The sequence below is a fragment of the Lepidochelys olivacea genome (genome assembly GCF_965140295.1).
Source record: "Lepidochelys olivacea isolate rLepOli2 genome assembly, chromosome: 22".
Classification (NCBI taxonomy): domain Eukaryota; kingdom Metazoa; phylum Chordata; order Testudines; family Cheloniidae; genus Lepidochelys; species Lepidochelys olivacea.
In genome coordinates this window covers 6,300,682-6,316,978 of record NC_140432.1, presented here as the reverse complement: position 1 = coordinate 6,316,978, position 16,297 = coordinate 6,300,682, and the positions used below count along the sequence as shown (strand labels likewise).

Sequence of the window (16,297 nt, the reverse complement as noted above, 5' to 3'; positions counted from 1 at the left end):
GGCTGACAGGACCCACGTCAAACCCTGAGGAAACCAAGCCCGGCTGAGGCTCTCTGCTCAGACGCTGCCAAGCCCAGCACTCGGCCCTCCCTGTGCTGCTTCAGGGGGGAGAATCACCACGGAGTCGGAGCCCGCGGCCTGCCCGTCACAGCCCTCGGAGAGCTGGCAAGCTACAATATGCCGCCAAAAGAGCAAACCTCTCCCACGGAATCTGTCTGCAAGCGGAGCAAGAAGTGGGGCTTCCCCCGCCCCCCCGGGCTTCACTCGGCTGCCTGCCAAAAGGCAGGGTTGTCAAGCGCAGAGCCAACACAGCCTGGGCTGCAGCCGGGCGCCCCCTCAGAGCTGGGGTGGACAGACACACTACGTCTGCCTCCTACCAGTGTTTAATTTTTGCCAAGGCTTGTCAGGCACCTCTGGGCTTGCTACATCCGTTATGAATGTAACAAAATTGTTTGAGCCCCAGCACCTTTCATTACAAATTAAGCGCTGCCTCCTACCCAAGTTAGACCCTGGGTTCTAGGTGACATGCCAGGAGACGCGCCAGGATCTTTAACGCCTTGTTCACCAAGATCTTTCATACCAGAGAGAAGGGAAAAGGCAACAGGATCCAGGGAAGCCAGAAAGAGCACCGTGAAAAGCAGGACACAGCACCCCATTTCCACCGGGCTCCCCCCCGCCCACGCTCTCCAGCTAATCTGGCTCATTGAGCAATAAGTCCTCTCGTTTACTGATGGCCTCACGCTACCGTCCGGCAAAAGGAATCCGTCACAGCACTGACATGGCTGGGCCATGATGCAGCCACCCCCTGGGAACAACTCATCCAGGCTTGGGATGGATTCTTCATCACTGGCACCTGATAAATCAAGATTAGATGTTTTTCAAAGAGATCTGCTCAAGTTCAACAGGTATGAATTCAGGGGAGTCCTCTATGATACAGGGGGCCCTAGCAAATTCACAGCTGTGAAAAACACAGCACGGACCATGAAATCTGGCGTTTCCCGGGAAATCTGGCTATGGTAAGGGGGTAGCAATGCTGCCCCCCTTACTTCTGCACTGCTTCAGAGCTGGGCAGGTGGAGTGCGGCGGCTGCTGGCCAGGAGCCCAGCTCTGAAGGCAGCGCGGCCGCCAGCAGCAGCAGCACAGAAGTGAGGATGGTGATACTGCAACCACCCGACAACAGCCTTGCAACCCCACCACCACCTCCCTTTGGGCTGGCAGTCCCATGGTTACACCACCGGGAAATTTCAGATTTAAATATTGGAAACCATGACATTTTAAAAATCCCGTGACTATGAAATTGACCAAAAGGGGCCGTGAATGTGGTCGGGCCCTCGTTATTCAGAAGGTCTGACCAGATGATACCGATGGCCTTGGAATCTATGAAATCCCCACACATCCAGCTGCGTCGTGATCAAAGCCCCCCACTTAGTCACGATTCCGCAACGCAGCAAGTGTCACAGCTGGGTGGTGGACAGCCAGACCCAGTAGTCAGAGCCAGAGTCCTCAGTAACAAGACAGGAGTCAGCTGGGGCAGGATCAGGAGACAAACTGGAGGTCAGAACCACCAATCTGATGCCAGGAGCCAGGCCGGGTCAGAATGCCAGGAATTCAAGCCGTGGGAGCAGAAAGCACAAGGCACACAGTTGTTCAGACTAGTTCCTGTGCTGATGGCTAGCCCATTAAGCCAGCAGCGGATCAGCTGGTCCGGGACTCCACCAATAGAACTGCAGGGGCAGAGCCTCAAACTGGGCTTCATGGGTCCTAGGTAAGCAAGCGTCAGCAGGCTGCCAGGTGGAGGGCTGAAGCGTGGCTATTCCTGCAGACCCAGCTTCGAAACCTGTGGGTCAGGACAGCGAGGGCATCACTCCCAGCCAATGGCTCCAGCTGCTCTGCACACAGCCACGTAGAACACTGCCGGGCACCCAGGGGGTGGGTGCTAGGGGAAGGAGGGTGGGTTTGTTCTTCGTCCACGCGAGGCCTAGGATAGCCCTTCCCACAGGAGGGCAGCTCTGGTGCTGCGTGGGGTGGGAGGCTCCCTACTCTCCCCTTGCACACCCAGGAGGCCTGAGGAGGTTGGCACCTGACACCCTTCGGCCTTGGGATGTAGGAGAGACAGACATCAGCATTCCCTGTCTCCCAACCACAGTCATGAAATCCACCCAATCAACCAAGATCAAAGGCTAATTTCTACTTCCAGAGAAGCCAACGGCAAAACTTCCAGAGATGGCAATGGGAGCAGGGCTGTGTTGGTAACATTCAGATGAGAAAACATCAGAGGCCACATCGCTACTAGAAGATGCAATATCTATAGGGGATGGATCACTTGATGGTTACCTGTTCTGTTCATTCCCTAAAGCACCTGGCATTGGCCACTGTCAGAAGACAGGATCCTGGGCTAGATGGACCATTGGTCTGACCCAGTCTGGCCGTTCTTGTGTTATCGATTAGAGACCAACAGTCAGGCCAGTTCCTGCTGCCCTTCCTCAGAGCACAAATCAGCAACTATGGATTCAGCAAAATCAGCATGTAAGTCACAGGAAGGTTCTGGCCTCACACAACTTCATTCACAACCCTTTCTAGCATAAAAATATCCTCAAAAGGACTGTCATTATGGAAAGAGACCTCCGCAGAGCTGCTGAGCAGTGACAGTTTGAAAGATGGAGCTCTTTTAAGAAGACGTGATGAGCGAGATTTTCAACACCTGGCTGGAACAAATGGCAAAATACTTCAACCCAGGACAGGGACTTTTTTTTTTCCTTTTTCTTTTTTTTTTTGAAAGTAGGGTTTTTTTGTTTTTTGAAAGTATCAGATCCCAGTACTTGGGAAATGTTGGCTGATACTGAAAGCTTTTGCCCATGGTCTGACAAAGAGCTCTCCAGCCCTAGCATGTCATGAGGTATAAGAGTCACATCATTCTGATTACCTTCATGCCTGGATAGACAGCTGCTTTCAACTACCTGAAAGGGGGTTCCAAAGAGGATGGCTCTAGACTGTTCTCAATGGTAGCAGATGACAGAACGAGGAGTAATGGTCTCAAGTTGCAGTGGGGGAGGTTTAGATTGGATATTAAGCCCTGGTCTACACTAGGACTTTAGGTCAAATTTAGCAACGTTAAATCGATTTAAACCTGCACCCGTCCACACAGTGAAGCCCTTTATTTCGACTTAAAGGGCTCTTAAAATCGATTTCCTTACTCCACCCCTGACAAGTGGATTAGCGCTTAAATCGACGTTCCCAGCTCGAATTTGGGGTATTGTGGACACAATTCGATGGTATTGGCCTCCGGGAGCTATCCCAGAGTGCTCCATTCTGACCGCTCTGGACAGCACTCTCAACTCAGATGCACTGGCCAGGTAGACAGGAAAAGAACCGCAAACTTTTGAATCTCATTTCCTGTTTGGCCAGCGTGGCAAGCTGCAGGTGACCATGCAGAGCTCATCAGCACAGGTGACCATGATGGAGTCCCAGAATCGCAAAAGAGCTCCAGCATGGACCGAACGGGAGGTACGGGATCTGATCACTGTTTGGGGAGAGGAATCCGTGCTATCAGAACTCCGTTCCAGTTTTCGAAATGCCAAAACCTTTGTGAAAATCTCCCAGGGCATGAAGGACAGAGGCCATAACAGGGACCCGAAGCAGTGCCGCGTGAAACTGAAGGAGCTGAGGCAAGCCTACCAGAAAACCAGAGAGGCGAACAGCCGCTCTGGGTCAGAGCCCCAAACATGCCGCTTCTATGATGAGCTGCATGCCATTTTAGGGGGTTCAGCCACCACTACCCCAGCCGTGTTGTTTGACTCCTTCAATGGAGATGGAGGCAATACAGAAGCAGGTTTTGGGGACGAAGAAGATGATGATGAGGAGGAGGTTGTAGATAGCTCACAGCAAGCAAGCGGAGAAACCGGTTTTCCCGACAGCCAGGAACTGTTTCTCACCCTAGACCTGGAGCCAGTACCCCCCGAACCCACCCAAGGCTGCCTCCTGGACCCAGCAGGCGGAGAAGGGACCTCTGGTGAGTGTACCTTTTAAAATGCTATACATGGTTTAAAAGCAAGCATGTGAAAGGATTACTTTGCCCTGGCATTTGCGGTTCTCCTAGATGTAGTCCTAAAGCCTTTGCAAAAGGTTTCTGGGGAGGGCAGCCTTCTTTCGTCCTTCATGGTAGGACACTTTATCACTCCAGGCCAGTAACACATACTCGGGAATCACTGTAGAACAAAGCATTGCAGTGTATGTTTGCTGGCATTCAACCAAAATCCGTTCTTTATCTCTCTGTGTTATCCTCAGGAGAGTGAGATATAATTCATGGTCACCTGGTTGAAATAGGGTGCTTTTCTTCAGGGACATTCAGTATAGCCCATTCCTGCTGGGCTGTTTGCCTGTGGCTGAACAGAAATGTTCGCCGCTGTTAGCCACAGGGAGGGGGGAAGGTTGAGGGGGTAGTCACGCGGTGGGAGGAGGCAAAATGCGACCTTGTAACGAAAGCATATGTGCTATGTATGTAATGTTAACAGCAAGGTTTACCCTGAAAGAGTGTAGCGACTGTTTTATAAAATGTGTCTTTTTAAATACCGCTGTCCCTTTTTTTTTCTCCACCAGCTGCATGTGTTTCAATGATCACAGGATCTTCTCCTTCCCAGAGGCTAGTGAAGCTTAGAAAGAAAAAAAAACGCACTCGCGATGAAATGTTCTCTGAGCTCATGCTGTCCTCCCACACTGACAGAGCACAGACGAATGCGTGGAGGCAAATAATGTCAGAGTGCAGGAAAGCACAAAATGACCGGGAGGAGAGGTGGAGGGCTGAAGAGAGTAAGTGGCGCGCTGAAGACAGGGCTGAAGCTCAAATGTGGCGGCAGCGTGATGAGAGGAGGCAGGATTCAATGCTGAGGCTGCTGCAGGACCAAACCAGAATGCTCCAGTGTATGGTTGAGCTGCAGCAAAGGCAGCTGGAGCACAGACTGCCACTGCTGCCCCTCTGTAACTAACCGCCCTCCTCCCCAAGTTCCATAGCCTCCACACCCAGACGCCCAAGAACGCGGTGGGGGGGCCTCCGGCCAACCAGCCACTCCACAACAGAGGATTGCCCAAAAAAAAGAAGGCTGTCATTCAATAAATTTTAAAGTTGTAAACTTTTAAAGTGCTGTGCGGCATTTTCCTTCCCTCCTCCACCACCCCTCCTGGGATACCTTGGTAGTCATCTCCCTATGTGTGTGATGAATGAATAACGAATGCATGACTGTGAAGCAGCAATGACTTTATTGCCTCTGCAAGCGGTGATTAAAGGGAGGAGGGGAGGGTGGTTAGCTTACAGGGAAGTAGAGTGAACCAAGGGGCGGGGGGTTTCATCAAGGAGAAACAAACAGAACTTTCACACCGTAGCCTGGCCAGTCATGAAACTGGTTTTCAAAGCTTCTCTGATGCGTACCGCGCCCTCCTGTGCTCTTCTAACCGCCCTGGTGTCTGGCTGCGCGTAACCAGCAGCTAGGCGATTTGCCTCAGCCTCCCACCCCGCCATAAACATCTCCCCCTTACTCTCACAGATATTGTGGAGCACACAGCAAGCAGTAATAACAGTGGGAATATTGGTTTCGCTGAGGTCTAAGCGAGTCAGTAAACTGCGCCAGCGCGCCTTTAAACGTCCAAATGCACATTCTACCACCATTCTGCACTTGCTCAGCCTGTCGTTGAACAGTTCCTGACTACTGTCCAGGCTGCCTGTACGGCTTCATGAGCCATGGCATTAAGGGGTAGGCTGGGTCCCCAAGGATACATATAGGCATTTCAACATCCCCAACAGTTATTTTCTGGTCTGGGAAGAAAGTCCCTTCCTGCAGCTTTTGAAACAGACCAGAGTTCCTGAAGATGCGAGCGTGATGCACCTTTCCCGGCCATCCCACGTTGATGTTGGTGAAACGTCCCTTGTGATCCACCAGAGCTTGCAGCACTATCGAAAAGTACCCCTTGCGGTTTATGTACTCGGCGGCTTGGTGCTCTGGTGCCAAGATAGGGATATGGGTTCCGTCTATAGCCCCACCACAGTTAGGGAATCCCATTGCAGCAAAGCCATCCACTATGACCTGCACATTTCTCAGGGTCACTACCCTTGATATCAGCAGATCTTTGATTGCGTGAGCTACTTGCATCACAGCAGCCCCCACAGTAGATTTGCCCACTCCAAATTGATTCCCAACTGACCGGTAGCTGTCTGGCGTTGCAAGCTTCCACAGGGCTATCGCCACTTGCTTCTCAACTGTGAGGGCTGCTCTCATCCTGGTATTCATGCGCTTCAGGGCAGGGGAAAGCAAGTCACAAAGTTCCATGAAAGTGCCCTTACGCATGCGAAAGTTTCGCAGCCACTGGGAATCGTCCCAGACCTGCAACACTATGCGGTCCCACCAGTCTGTGCTTGTTTCCCGAGCCCAGAATCAGCGTTCCACAGCATGAACCTGCCCCATTAGCACCATGATGCATGCATTGGCAGGGCCCATGCTTTCAGAGAAATCTGTGTCCATGTCCTGATCACTCACGGGACCGCGCTGACGTTGCCTCCTCGCCCGGTATCGCGTTGCCATGTTCTGGTGCTGCATATACTGCTGGATAATGCGTGTGGTGGTTGATGTGCTCCTAATTGCCAAAATGAGCTCAGCGGCCTCCATGCTTGCCTTGGTATGGCGTCCACACAGAAAAAAGGCGCGGAAGGATTGTCTGCCGTTGCTCTGACGGAGGGAGGGGCGACTGACGACACGGCTTACAGGGTTGGCTTCAGGGAGCTAAAATCAACAAAGGGTGTGCCTGTACATCAAGGAGTATTTCAGGCAGGACTGCACGGAGGGTTCCAATAAGAAATGGTGCACCAAAGTTATCGTTGTTATTGGAACAAGGAGGTTAGCCTGGCCTCTGATTGATACATGGCTAGATTAACCTTGCTGCGCCTTCTCTGTGACTGACTGCAGTGTGATCTAGACAGGGGAGGAGGAAAATGAGTACAAAACAAATCTGGTCTATTTCTTGTTCTGACCCACTCCATCTATCCTTTACATCTTTGGCTGGCAGCAGACAGTGCAGAAGGACTGCATGCCATCCACATCTCATGGCTGCTTGGCAGAAGATGGTACAGTACGACTGCTAGCCATCTTCATCTCTTGCCTGCCTGGCATAAGATGGTACAATACGACTGCTAGCAATCCTCATCTCTTGCCTGCCTGGCAGAAGATGGTACAATACGACTGCTAGCAATCCTCATCTCTTGCCTGCCTGGCAGAAGATGGTACAGTACGACTGCTAGCAGTCCGTATCGCCTGCCCGCTCACCATAAGACGGTCCAATAGGACTGCAGGACTAAAGAGAATGACCTGGTCAAGTCACTCCAAATTTAGTCCCTGCGCCCATGTCTGCCCAGGCGCTCCCAGCCGACGTGGCCAGGAGCACCTCGGACACGACGAGGATGACTACCAGTCGTATTGCACCGTCTGCTGCCAGAAGGCAATGGGTTGCTGCTACTGTGCAGCAAAGCCGTACCGCGTCTGCCAGCACCCAGGAGACATAGGGTGACGGTTACCTGAGCGGGCTCCATGCTTGCCGTGGTATGGCGTCTGCACAGGTAACTCAGGAAAAAAGGCGCGAAATGATTGTCTGCCCTTGCTTTCACGGGGGGAGGGAGGGTGGGAACGGGGTCCTGACGATATGTACCCAGAACCACCCGCGACAATGTTTTAGCCCCATCAGGCATTGGGATATCAACCCAGAATTCCAATGGGCAGCGGAGACTGCGGGAACTGTGGGATAGCTACCCACAGTGCAACGCTCCGGAAGTCGACTCTAGCCTCGGTACTGTGGAAGCACTCCGCCAAGTTAATGCACTTAATGCACTTAGAGCATTTTCTGTGGGGACACACACACTCGAATATATAAAACCGATTTCAAAAAAACCGACTTCTATAAATTCGACCTAATTTCGTAGTGTAGACATACCCTAGGAAAAACTTTTTCACTAGGAGGGTGGTGAAACACTGGAATGCGTTACCTAGGGAGATGGTAGAATCTCCTTCCTTAGAGGTTTTTAAGGTCAGGCTTGACAAAGCCCTGGCTGGGATGATTTAACTGGGAATTGGTCCTGCTTTGAGCAGGGGGTTGGACTAGATGACCTTCTGGGGTCCCTTCCAACCCTGATATTCTATGATTCTATGATGGTAATGGAGACATTAGATACATAGGAGATCAGATCACATTAAATAGCAGCTGAGATGAATAAAGATCCTTGCTGAGTCCTAAACTCCACTCTTGAGCCATGGAATTAATTCCAACTTTGGTTCAAGTCTCTGATAAATGTTCCGGCTGGTTCTGATTTTACCCAGACAGGTTTTCCCCCTCGACCTTGGCTGATGTCTCCAGGAAGAGAGGAGACCCCAACGGCGTCCATGGAGATGAAATAGGATGTCTCTCACTGCACGATTCAGGCAGGAGAGAAATGACTATGAGGGAGAGGAGATAGTGTCTGCTTCCTGCACAAACATCTTGGAAAATCAGCCATGCTGGGGAAAAGTAAAAAGGTAATAGTTAAGCGGGCTTTCCGTGACCCACTGCCGTTTGCAAAATTTGTCAGAACTCAGCAGCTCTTTAAAAGTATTTTACACAACTCCCACGAAGGATAGAGCACCGACCAAAAACACCCTCCCTCCTCAATCGGCATTCCGGAGCCAGATGGGAAGGTCTGAGGTTGCAATTGATCTAAAGACGAATGCTGGCTACTTAAAGAACCTCTCTGGATGTCTGTAAGAGGGACCCGGTTGTCCCAAATGAGCATGAGGGGAGAAATGGAACAAGAGTTAAAGACAGCAGAGCATGAATGCCTTGCAATGCTGCATGGAGAATTTCAGAGCAGATTGCAGGGATGGCACTGGTGTCTGGGGGAGCAATGGGAGGAATGGGGAGCACACTTTAATGCCACAGAAAGTTAATTCTAGTTACATCGACCCCCATGGAGTAGCTGAATCATTAGCGTTTAAAAGTTCCTGCCCACAAGCTGTAACGCATGACCAAAAAAAAAAAAGATAGGCATGATCAAAAGCCTCAGAAGAGCCATTTTCTTTAGCCAATTAGGTCATTAGTAAACACTGTAATTAAGGGCTCGGGAGAAAGCCCCTGGAACGCTAGTGAGTTTGGAACAAGCCCATTCCATTAAAGGCACATACATGGGAAATGCACACATCAGATCTTCAGACCTTTCTGGGCATCGCACAGAACCAGCCTATCACACCAGAGCCATTGGCTGCCTATGAAACGTGCAGAGCTGGGGACATCTGGAAGGCAGAAAACACTGGCGCGATTCTTTGCAAGCAACGCAATCAACAGGGTCAGTGGTCCCATGCAAAGCAAAAAGGCCTCCTTTGTTCTCATGCTGGTTAATCAGGAGACTCTTTTCCAGGCAGCTTTTAGGCTCTTCCATTCTTAATCACAGGCTCATCCTCTTTTATACAGTGGCTGTGCCCACAGCTCAGGGCTATCACTTCAAAGGTCTGTTGGTCTCCCTCCCTAAGCAACGAGGAACTTCTGTTCAAGGGCATAGGAGGATGGGGGCTGTTGCAGCCATAAGTTTTGTATTATTTTTGTATCTTATACTTCCCTGAGTCAGTTCTCTTACAAAATTAAAGCCCAAACCAAAACTAGTTATGTAACAAATAGGTACTCAAAGTTTCAAAAAACTGCTTAAAGTTTTTCCCTGTGATTGAAAACCTTTGTAATTGGATCCTAAAAAGCTGTAGATTTACTTCGACTGTAATCTGCAGTGGGCTGAATAGGCAAAAATCTGGCCATGCTCGTTCGTCTTCACTAGACAGCCACAAATAAGGCAAAAGAAAACCTACCACATTGCCTTGCTCAGACTCAATGTAGAATTAATGGCCACCAAGGCGATAAACCCGTCGGGCTTGTATAAATGGCACGTTATCTTACTTTGCAGGCTACATCTAGGAGCAACAGAATAACACCGGAGACCAACAGGTAACGAATAAGCCGACTACAATCACAAATGTCCTAAGCAGTGCCATAGATCTCTGACAGGTTTCAGAGTAACAGCCGTGTTAGTCTGTATTCGCAAAAAGAAAAGGAGGACTTGTGGCACCTTAGAGACTAACCAATTTATTAGAGCATAAGCTTTCGTGAGCTACAGCTCACTTCATCAGATGCATATCGTGGAAACTGCAGCAGACTTTATATATACACAGAGAATATGAAACAATACCTCCTCCCACCTCACTGTCCTGCTGGTAATAGCTTATCTAAAGTGATCATCAGGTGGGCCATTTCCAGCACAAATCCAGGTTCTCTCACCCTCCACCCCCCCACACAAATTCACTCTCCTGCTCCAAGTACTCCTTTTCTTTTATAGATCTCTGAGTTATTGTGGGTTTCAGAGTAGCAGCCGTGTTAGTCTGTATCCGCAAAAAGACAAGGAGGACTCGTGGCACCTTAGAGACTAACACATTTATTTGAGCATAAGCTTTCGGATGCATACAGTGGAAAATACACTGGGGAGATTTTATATACTCAGAGAACATGAAACAATGGGTGTTACCATACAGACTATAACAATAGTGATCAGGAAAGGTGAGCTATTACCAGCAGGAGAGTGGTAGTTGGGGGCAGGGGGTGGTGGAAAACTTTTGTAGCGATAATCAAGGTGGGCCATTTCCAGCAGTTGACAAGAACAAAAAAACTTCAAAAACAGACTCCAATGAGAGACTGGAATTAATTTGCAAACTGGATACAATTAACTTAGGCTTCAATAAAGACTGGGGGTGGATGTGTCATTACATAAAGTAAAACTATTTCCCCTTGTTTATTTCCCTCCCTACTGTTCTTGTCAACTGCTGGAAATGGCCCACCTTGATTATCACTACAAAAGGTGCCCCCCCTCCCCCCACGCTGGTAATAGCTCACCTTACCTGATCACTCTTGTTACAGTCTGTATGGTAACACCCATTGTTTCATGTTCTCTGTGTATATAAAGGTTTCAGAGTAGCAGCCCTGTTAGTCTGTATTCGCAAAAAGAAAAGGAGTACTTGTGGCACCTTAGAGACTAACCAGTTTATTTGAGCATAAGCTTTGCATCCGATGATGTGAGCTGTAGCTCACGAAAGCTTATGCTCAAATAAATTGGTTAGTCTCTAAGGTGCCACAAGTCCTCCTGTTCTTTTTGAGTTATTATGCTTAGGGACATTATGGCGACAGGACTTTACCAGTAAATATGTGCATACATGATAACAATTGTCACCAGAACGATTATAAAGATACTGATGAAAAATGCAACATATTTCTTGGAATAAAGAGGCAATGCTGTTGAGCAGTCTGTTAAATTGTTAGTACAGTTCCAGCTGAAGATTGGTAAGGTACCCTGGGAAACTGAGATAAACCAATACAAAGGAAAACCCTGTACTTTTTATCGGCACCATAAGGCCTCCTTTTAGTCATAGTCAAATATCTCTCGATGGCTCCGGCTAACAAATGAAACGTGCAAGCTCCTAGCTCATATAACTATAAAATAAATCAGTTGGCACATAAATATTGTACTTACATTTCAGTCATTGTCCATAGGAAATTTTCGTTTGTCCTGACTACATTAATGCTTTTTATGTCACCTGTTGTAAAACTAGGCAAATATCTAGATGAGTTGATGTACCCCCGTGTAGCGGGGCTGTGCTCCGCTCCTGGGAGAAAGGGTAGGCTGACTGGGGAAGTGGCCACAGCTGGGGCCACACCTAATCAGGCCACAGCAGGCCCTGATAAAAGCTCTAAGGGAGTAGCTGAGTCACTCTGGCTAGCCTTGGAGAGAGAAGGGCCTGGCTGGCTGGGAATGGAGGGTAACTGACGTGGAGCAGGGCTGGGGAAAAGGCCAGACGAGCTGGGAGCTCCAGCCTGGCAACTCCACAGGCTGAAGCCTTGTTTAAGGCCTAAAGAGGCGCCGGGGTGAAGAGGTGTAACCTGGGGATAGGCAGAGACAGCTGGTCCAACCCCCCCTTGCCGATGATGAGTGCCCATGACAGACTGCAGTTTGCCCCAGAGAAAGGGGGCTAGATGACGACTGGCAGTAGCCACTGAGGCAAGTTGGGCATAGGGGTTGGGGGTTCCCCTGGGAGGGGAGACCCAGAATGTGGGGGTACTGCTGGAGGCAGAACCTCAAGGTAAAGGGCACCAGGGTCCAGGAGCGACATGGGGGCCTCAGGCAGGAGAGACACCGGCCGGCAGGAGGCGCTCAGAGACTGGAAATCCTAATTCCCAGACGACCAGCACACCTTTATGTATCCCTGGGGGTATATATACCCCTGGTTGAGAACCACTGATCTAGGCCATCCAAAAGTAGCCCTTGAATCCCTCTTCAATCATTCTCTCTTCCACTTCAGCTGGGCCTTTAAGTTTCTCCCCAGGCCCTCTGCATTAGGGCTTTAATCACCGTAACTTCAGTAATTTCTCGTTATTTAATGTTGTAAAGCATCTCGGGTTACAGCTGGTATAAAAGTAAATGTAAAAAGTGTTAAATAAAAACACAAATAATTCTTCAGGTCCCCTCGAATGTAATGAGAAACAAAACCAAAAACCAAACAAATGTAACTCTGCTTTTGGAGGGACAGCTACAAAATATCGCCAAACAGGTAACCCCCCCCAATGTTTTTGTTAATCTTGTTGATCATTTCTGAAGCCCATTGTACGGAAGAAATAATTCCTCAAAGTGGGAAAAAGTGTTTCTGGATGACAAACGCGCTTGCCCATGACACCTAATAAAGAATGGCTACCTACAAACCCGTTTCACTGAAGAAAAAAAAAAGATTTCAGTCAGTTATTGCTATTCCCCTAAAATCCAGGGCAGTTCTCCAATCCCCATGTCCTGGTTTACATGTTAAACTTTTTAAAAGTTTATTTCATATGATGAAAAACTGTGTGTGTAGCAAAAGAACATGACAAAAATGACAGTTTTACACTGAGAAAAGAAAGTCAGGAAGGAGGTGGGCAGAATGGGGAGGGAGTGAACTTGGCACTGCTAATGCAGAGGCTACAGACTCATCTCTGAACTTCAGCTGTCACAAAGCTGTGGATTGTCTCGTTTAAATTTTTTATTCTCTTTATTGCAAAAGCCATTAATTGTGGGGTTCATACTGTGTCTTAAATGTTAACGCTTTCTTTACATTTACAAGTAGGGCAGTCTTCGGTTGGGTTTTTTTGTATTCTAGTCAATTCACTTAGGCAAAAAACTCTAAAAAGCAAACAAACAAACTTATCTTGGGATAAGTCCCCAACCCAAGAGCAATTCTGTAGCAGCAGCAAATGTTAAAAGTTTTTCCATTGGCAGTTGCTGCTATAGCAAAAAGGTTTAAGTAACACACACTCAGTAAATTTCAATCTCTAAGAAATTAAGAGCCACAAAGAATAGTTTCAGAGATGCTACAGGGAGGGGTGAGAGGAAGGATGACTCTGGGGTCAAGGCACTAGACTGGGACTCAGGAGATTTGGACTCAAACATCCAGCTCTGCCCCTGACTTCATGTGTGACCTTGGACAAGTCACCTTCTCCCTCTGCACCTCAGTTCCCCATATGGAAACACTCTTTTCCTCAACACTTGAACTTGTGGTATAGTCAAATATGGACTGTCCTTGTGATGGAGAAGCTTTCACACCAAGTGAGTACACACAATAGAAGCGCCAAAAAGATGATAAATAGTTAGATGTTTGGTTACCCTTTTTAACATATGCAGAAGGGGAGGGCTCCCCAGCCAGCAAGCCAGAACCTTACCTGGATTCTTTGAATATTAACCTGATCCTGAATAAGTCATGTATGATATAGTATGTTAAAAGTTTTACTGTAACTGTGCCTTATTAGCAGCTGCCTTTTTTCATTCTCTCCCTTGCCCTGGCTCCAGCCACATCATCCCCACCCCTAACACCTCCCGACTTCAGGCTCCTGGCCTGCAACACCTTACACAGCTCTGCCTCTCTTCTCCTCCGGATGCCAGTTTCATCAGCTTCTCACGTACTCTCCCACACTGACCCTCACTCCCGGAACAGCCGCCCTGAGCCATTCCGCAAAGCCCCCTTCAGATCCGCCCTCCAGATCCAACTCTGCATCAACATCTTTGAGAGATCGGTCCATTCATGATGGCTCAGCTGAGGGCCAGGTGAGAAGAGTTGACACATGTCATTGATAACTGTTCTTACAAGAAAATATATATACTTATGTTACCTTCAAAAATCTACATTCAAAGAACACAATCAGGCTTGCAAAGTCAAGTCCTCAAAAGCTAGGAGAGATCAGAAGTGAGGCTGTCCATTATGACAGTCTTTAATTACACGATCACAGACAATTTTTCCACATGACACCTGCCTCATTCAGTGCACAGGATGGACTCGCCCTGGGGATGAACCAGGGTTGAGCAGTGAAGGAGAACACTGTCTATAGGCCCCTTGTCTCATTTGTTGCAGAAGTTGGAAGGTGCACAATGAATAAGGCGGGGTTGGGAGGAAAGAAAGGACGGTCTCTTGGCTAAAGGAAAGTGACTCTGCTGTAGAGATCCTGTGTGATGCTGCGCAAGTAACATGAACCAAAGTTTTCACAGGCCACCGTGTGGTCCTCATCTGCTGGGGGCACAAAGTGAGTTGCCTGTGGTCTGAGCTGCAGACGTGCTGAGCACTCAAACCTGTGGTAGACAGGAGCTCTGCTCTGATGTGCTATAAAATGCTAAGGACTCGCTTCTCACACTGGACACCCAAGATTAGATAACAAGTGACAATTTTGGCTTCAATCACTGGGTCTCGGTGTCCATCTTTAAAATGCAGATAACACACCACTTTCCCTCTCAAAGGGTATTGTGAAGATAGTTCCGTACAAACATTGAACTGGCTTCAATTCATTAAGGAGAGCACCATGGAAAAGCCCATGAGGAAATTAATAATTCTGTATTCAAGGCAGGGTTTGGATGGTAGACAGTAAATAATGCATAGGGCCACACAGTGAATGAGGAGGATAAAAAGAAATATAAATAGCTACCCAGTCAGTGAGCACTGTCCATCCTGTTCAGTGAAGGAGGCAGAGGACCTGTGGAGCGGAAAAACAGTGTGCAATCATGTAATTAAAACCGATCACAATGCATACACACAAGTGGGTCAAATTAAGGCAGCACAGACAACCTTTATTCTGGTATGTGACTTTTCAGAGGTTGACTTTGCAACCTAAACATTCTTTTAGCATATTTTTATTACATCCAAAAACTAAGCGAGACAGTCAAAACCTCTCTCTCAAACATCAGTGCTGCCTAGTGGCCAGAGCCTTGGGCTTTAAGTCTGGAGATTCACAACTGCGCCACGGGCTTTCTGGGTGATCTTGCGCAAGTCTTGTTGTCACCGTGTGCCTCAGTTTCCCCAACTGTATTTCAGGGATAATGATGTTTACTTTCTTTGCAAAGCCCTCTGAGATCCATGGATAAGAGCTAGGTATCATCATCATCATCATTATTATTAGAGAAGGTGTTGGATCAATGTATTCCACCCTGTTTAGGAATGAAAGCACAGACTAAGGCCTGGTCTACACTACGAAATTAGTTAGAAATTAATTAATTAAGAAATTAATTGGGGAGGGGAGAGCCTTTGTCTGCAGTGCGTAATGGGATTAGTCTACACTTATCAGCTCACAGCAGGTACAAGTGCTGCCCAGGGAAAGTCTTAGTTATAGACTCTATTTAGGAACCCCACCCCATTTCATGCTCTGTGAGACCAAGCGTCAAGCTGCCCTCTTCTATGAGTGAGTAGCACCCACCTGCCCTATATGGTGAAAAGAAGCCACTCTAAGAGACATTCCCGGGCAACATGTGCCATGGATATCTCCAGCCTTAAAATATCCCCACCTGGATGCCTCAGCATTTCCTGCTAGGGTAGGAAGCAGAAATGCAGAAATCTGCATCTGAAGAAGTGGGTTTTTTACCCACAAAGCTTCTGTCCAAATAAATCTGTTAGTCTTTAAGGTGCCACCGGACTCCTAGAAATTTCACCAAATAGCCCAGTCCCCAATCCAATTTTCACAGCAAAGTGGTTCAGGAAACACTACTTAACATTGCAAAGCTCCCTCCCTCCTCAGCATTCAAGGCAGCTCATAAACACAATCTGGTTTAGCTCTACAACCACCGCTGCAAGTTAGTGCAGCACTATGATCTTTGTTTTTAAAATGGGGAATCTGGCCTAAGTCCTTTCACTTCTGTGCCTCAAAGTAACACAGGGAGCCAGGTAAAGGAACCCCTGTCTTCCATCTCTCTCCAGTCGTC

At 48.3% G+C, this 16,297-nt stretch overlaps 1 protein-coding gene across 7 annotated transcripts in view; it reads right to left on the bottom strand.

Moving 5' to 3' along the window:
- The window catches only part of ST3GAL4 (ST3 beta-galactoside alpha-2,3-sialyltransferase 4), a 188,093-nt gene that overhangs the window by 109,544 nt on the left and 62,252 nt on the right, over window positions 1-16,297 (bottom strand). For 4 of the 7 annotated variants that reach the window (XM_084611834.1, XM_084611835.1, XM_084611837.1 and 1 more), the window contains exon 2: window positions 15,031-15,078. The exons of the other annotated variants lie outside the window; for them this stretch is intronic. The gene's annotated coding sequence lies outside the window, so the exon portion shown is untranslated. The remainder of the gene's footprint in view (window positions 1-15,030; window positions 15,079-16,297) is intronic. 7 annotated transcript variants of the gene reach the window in all.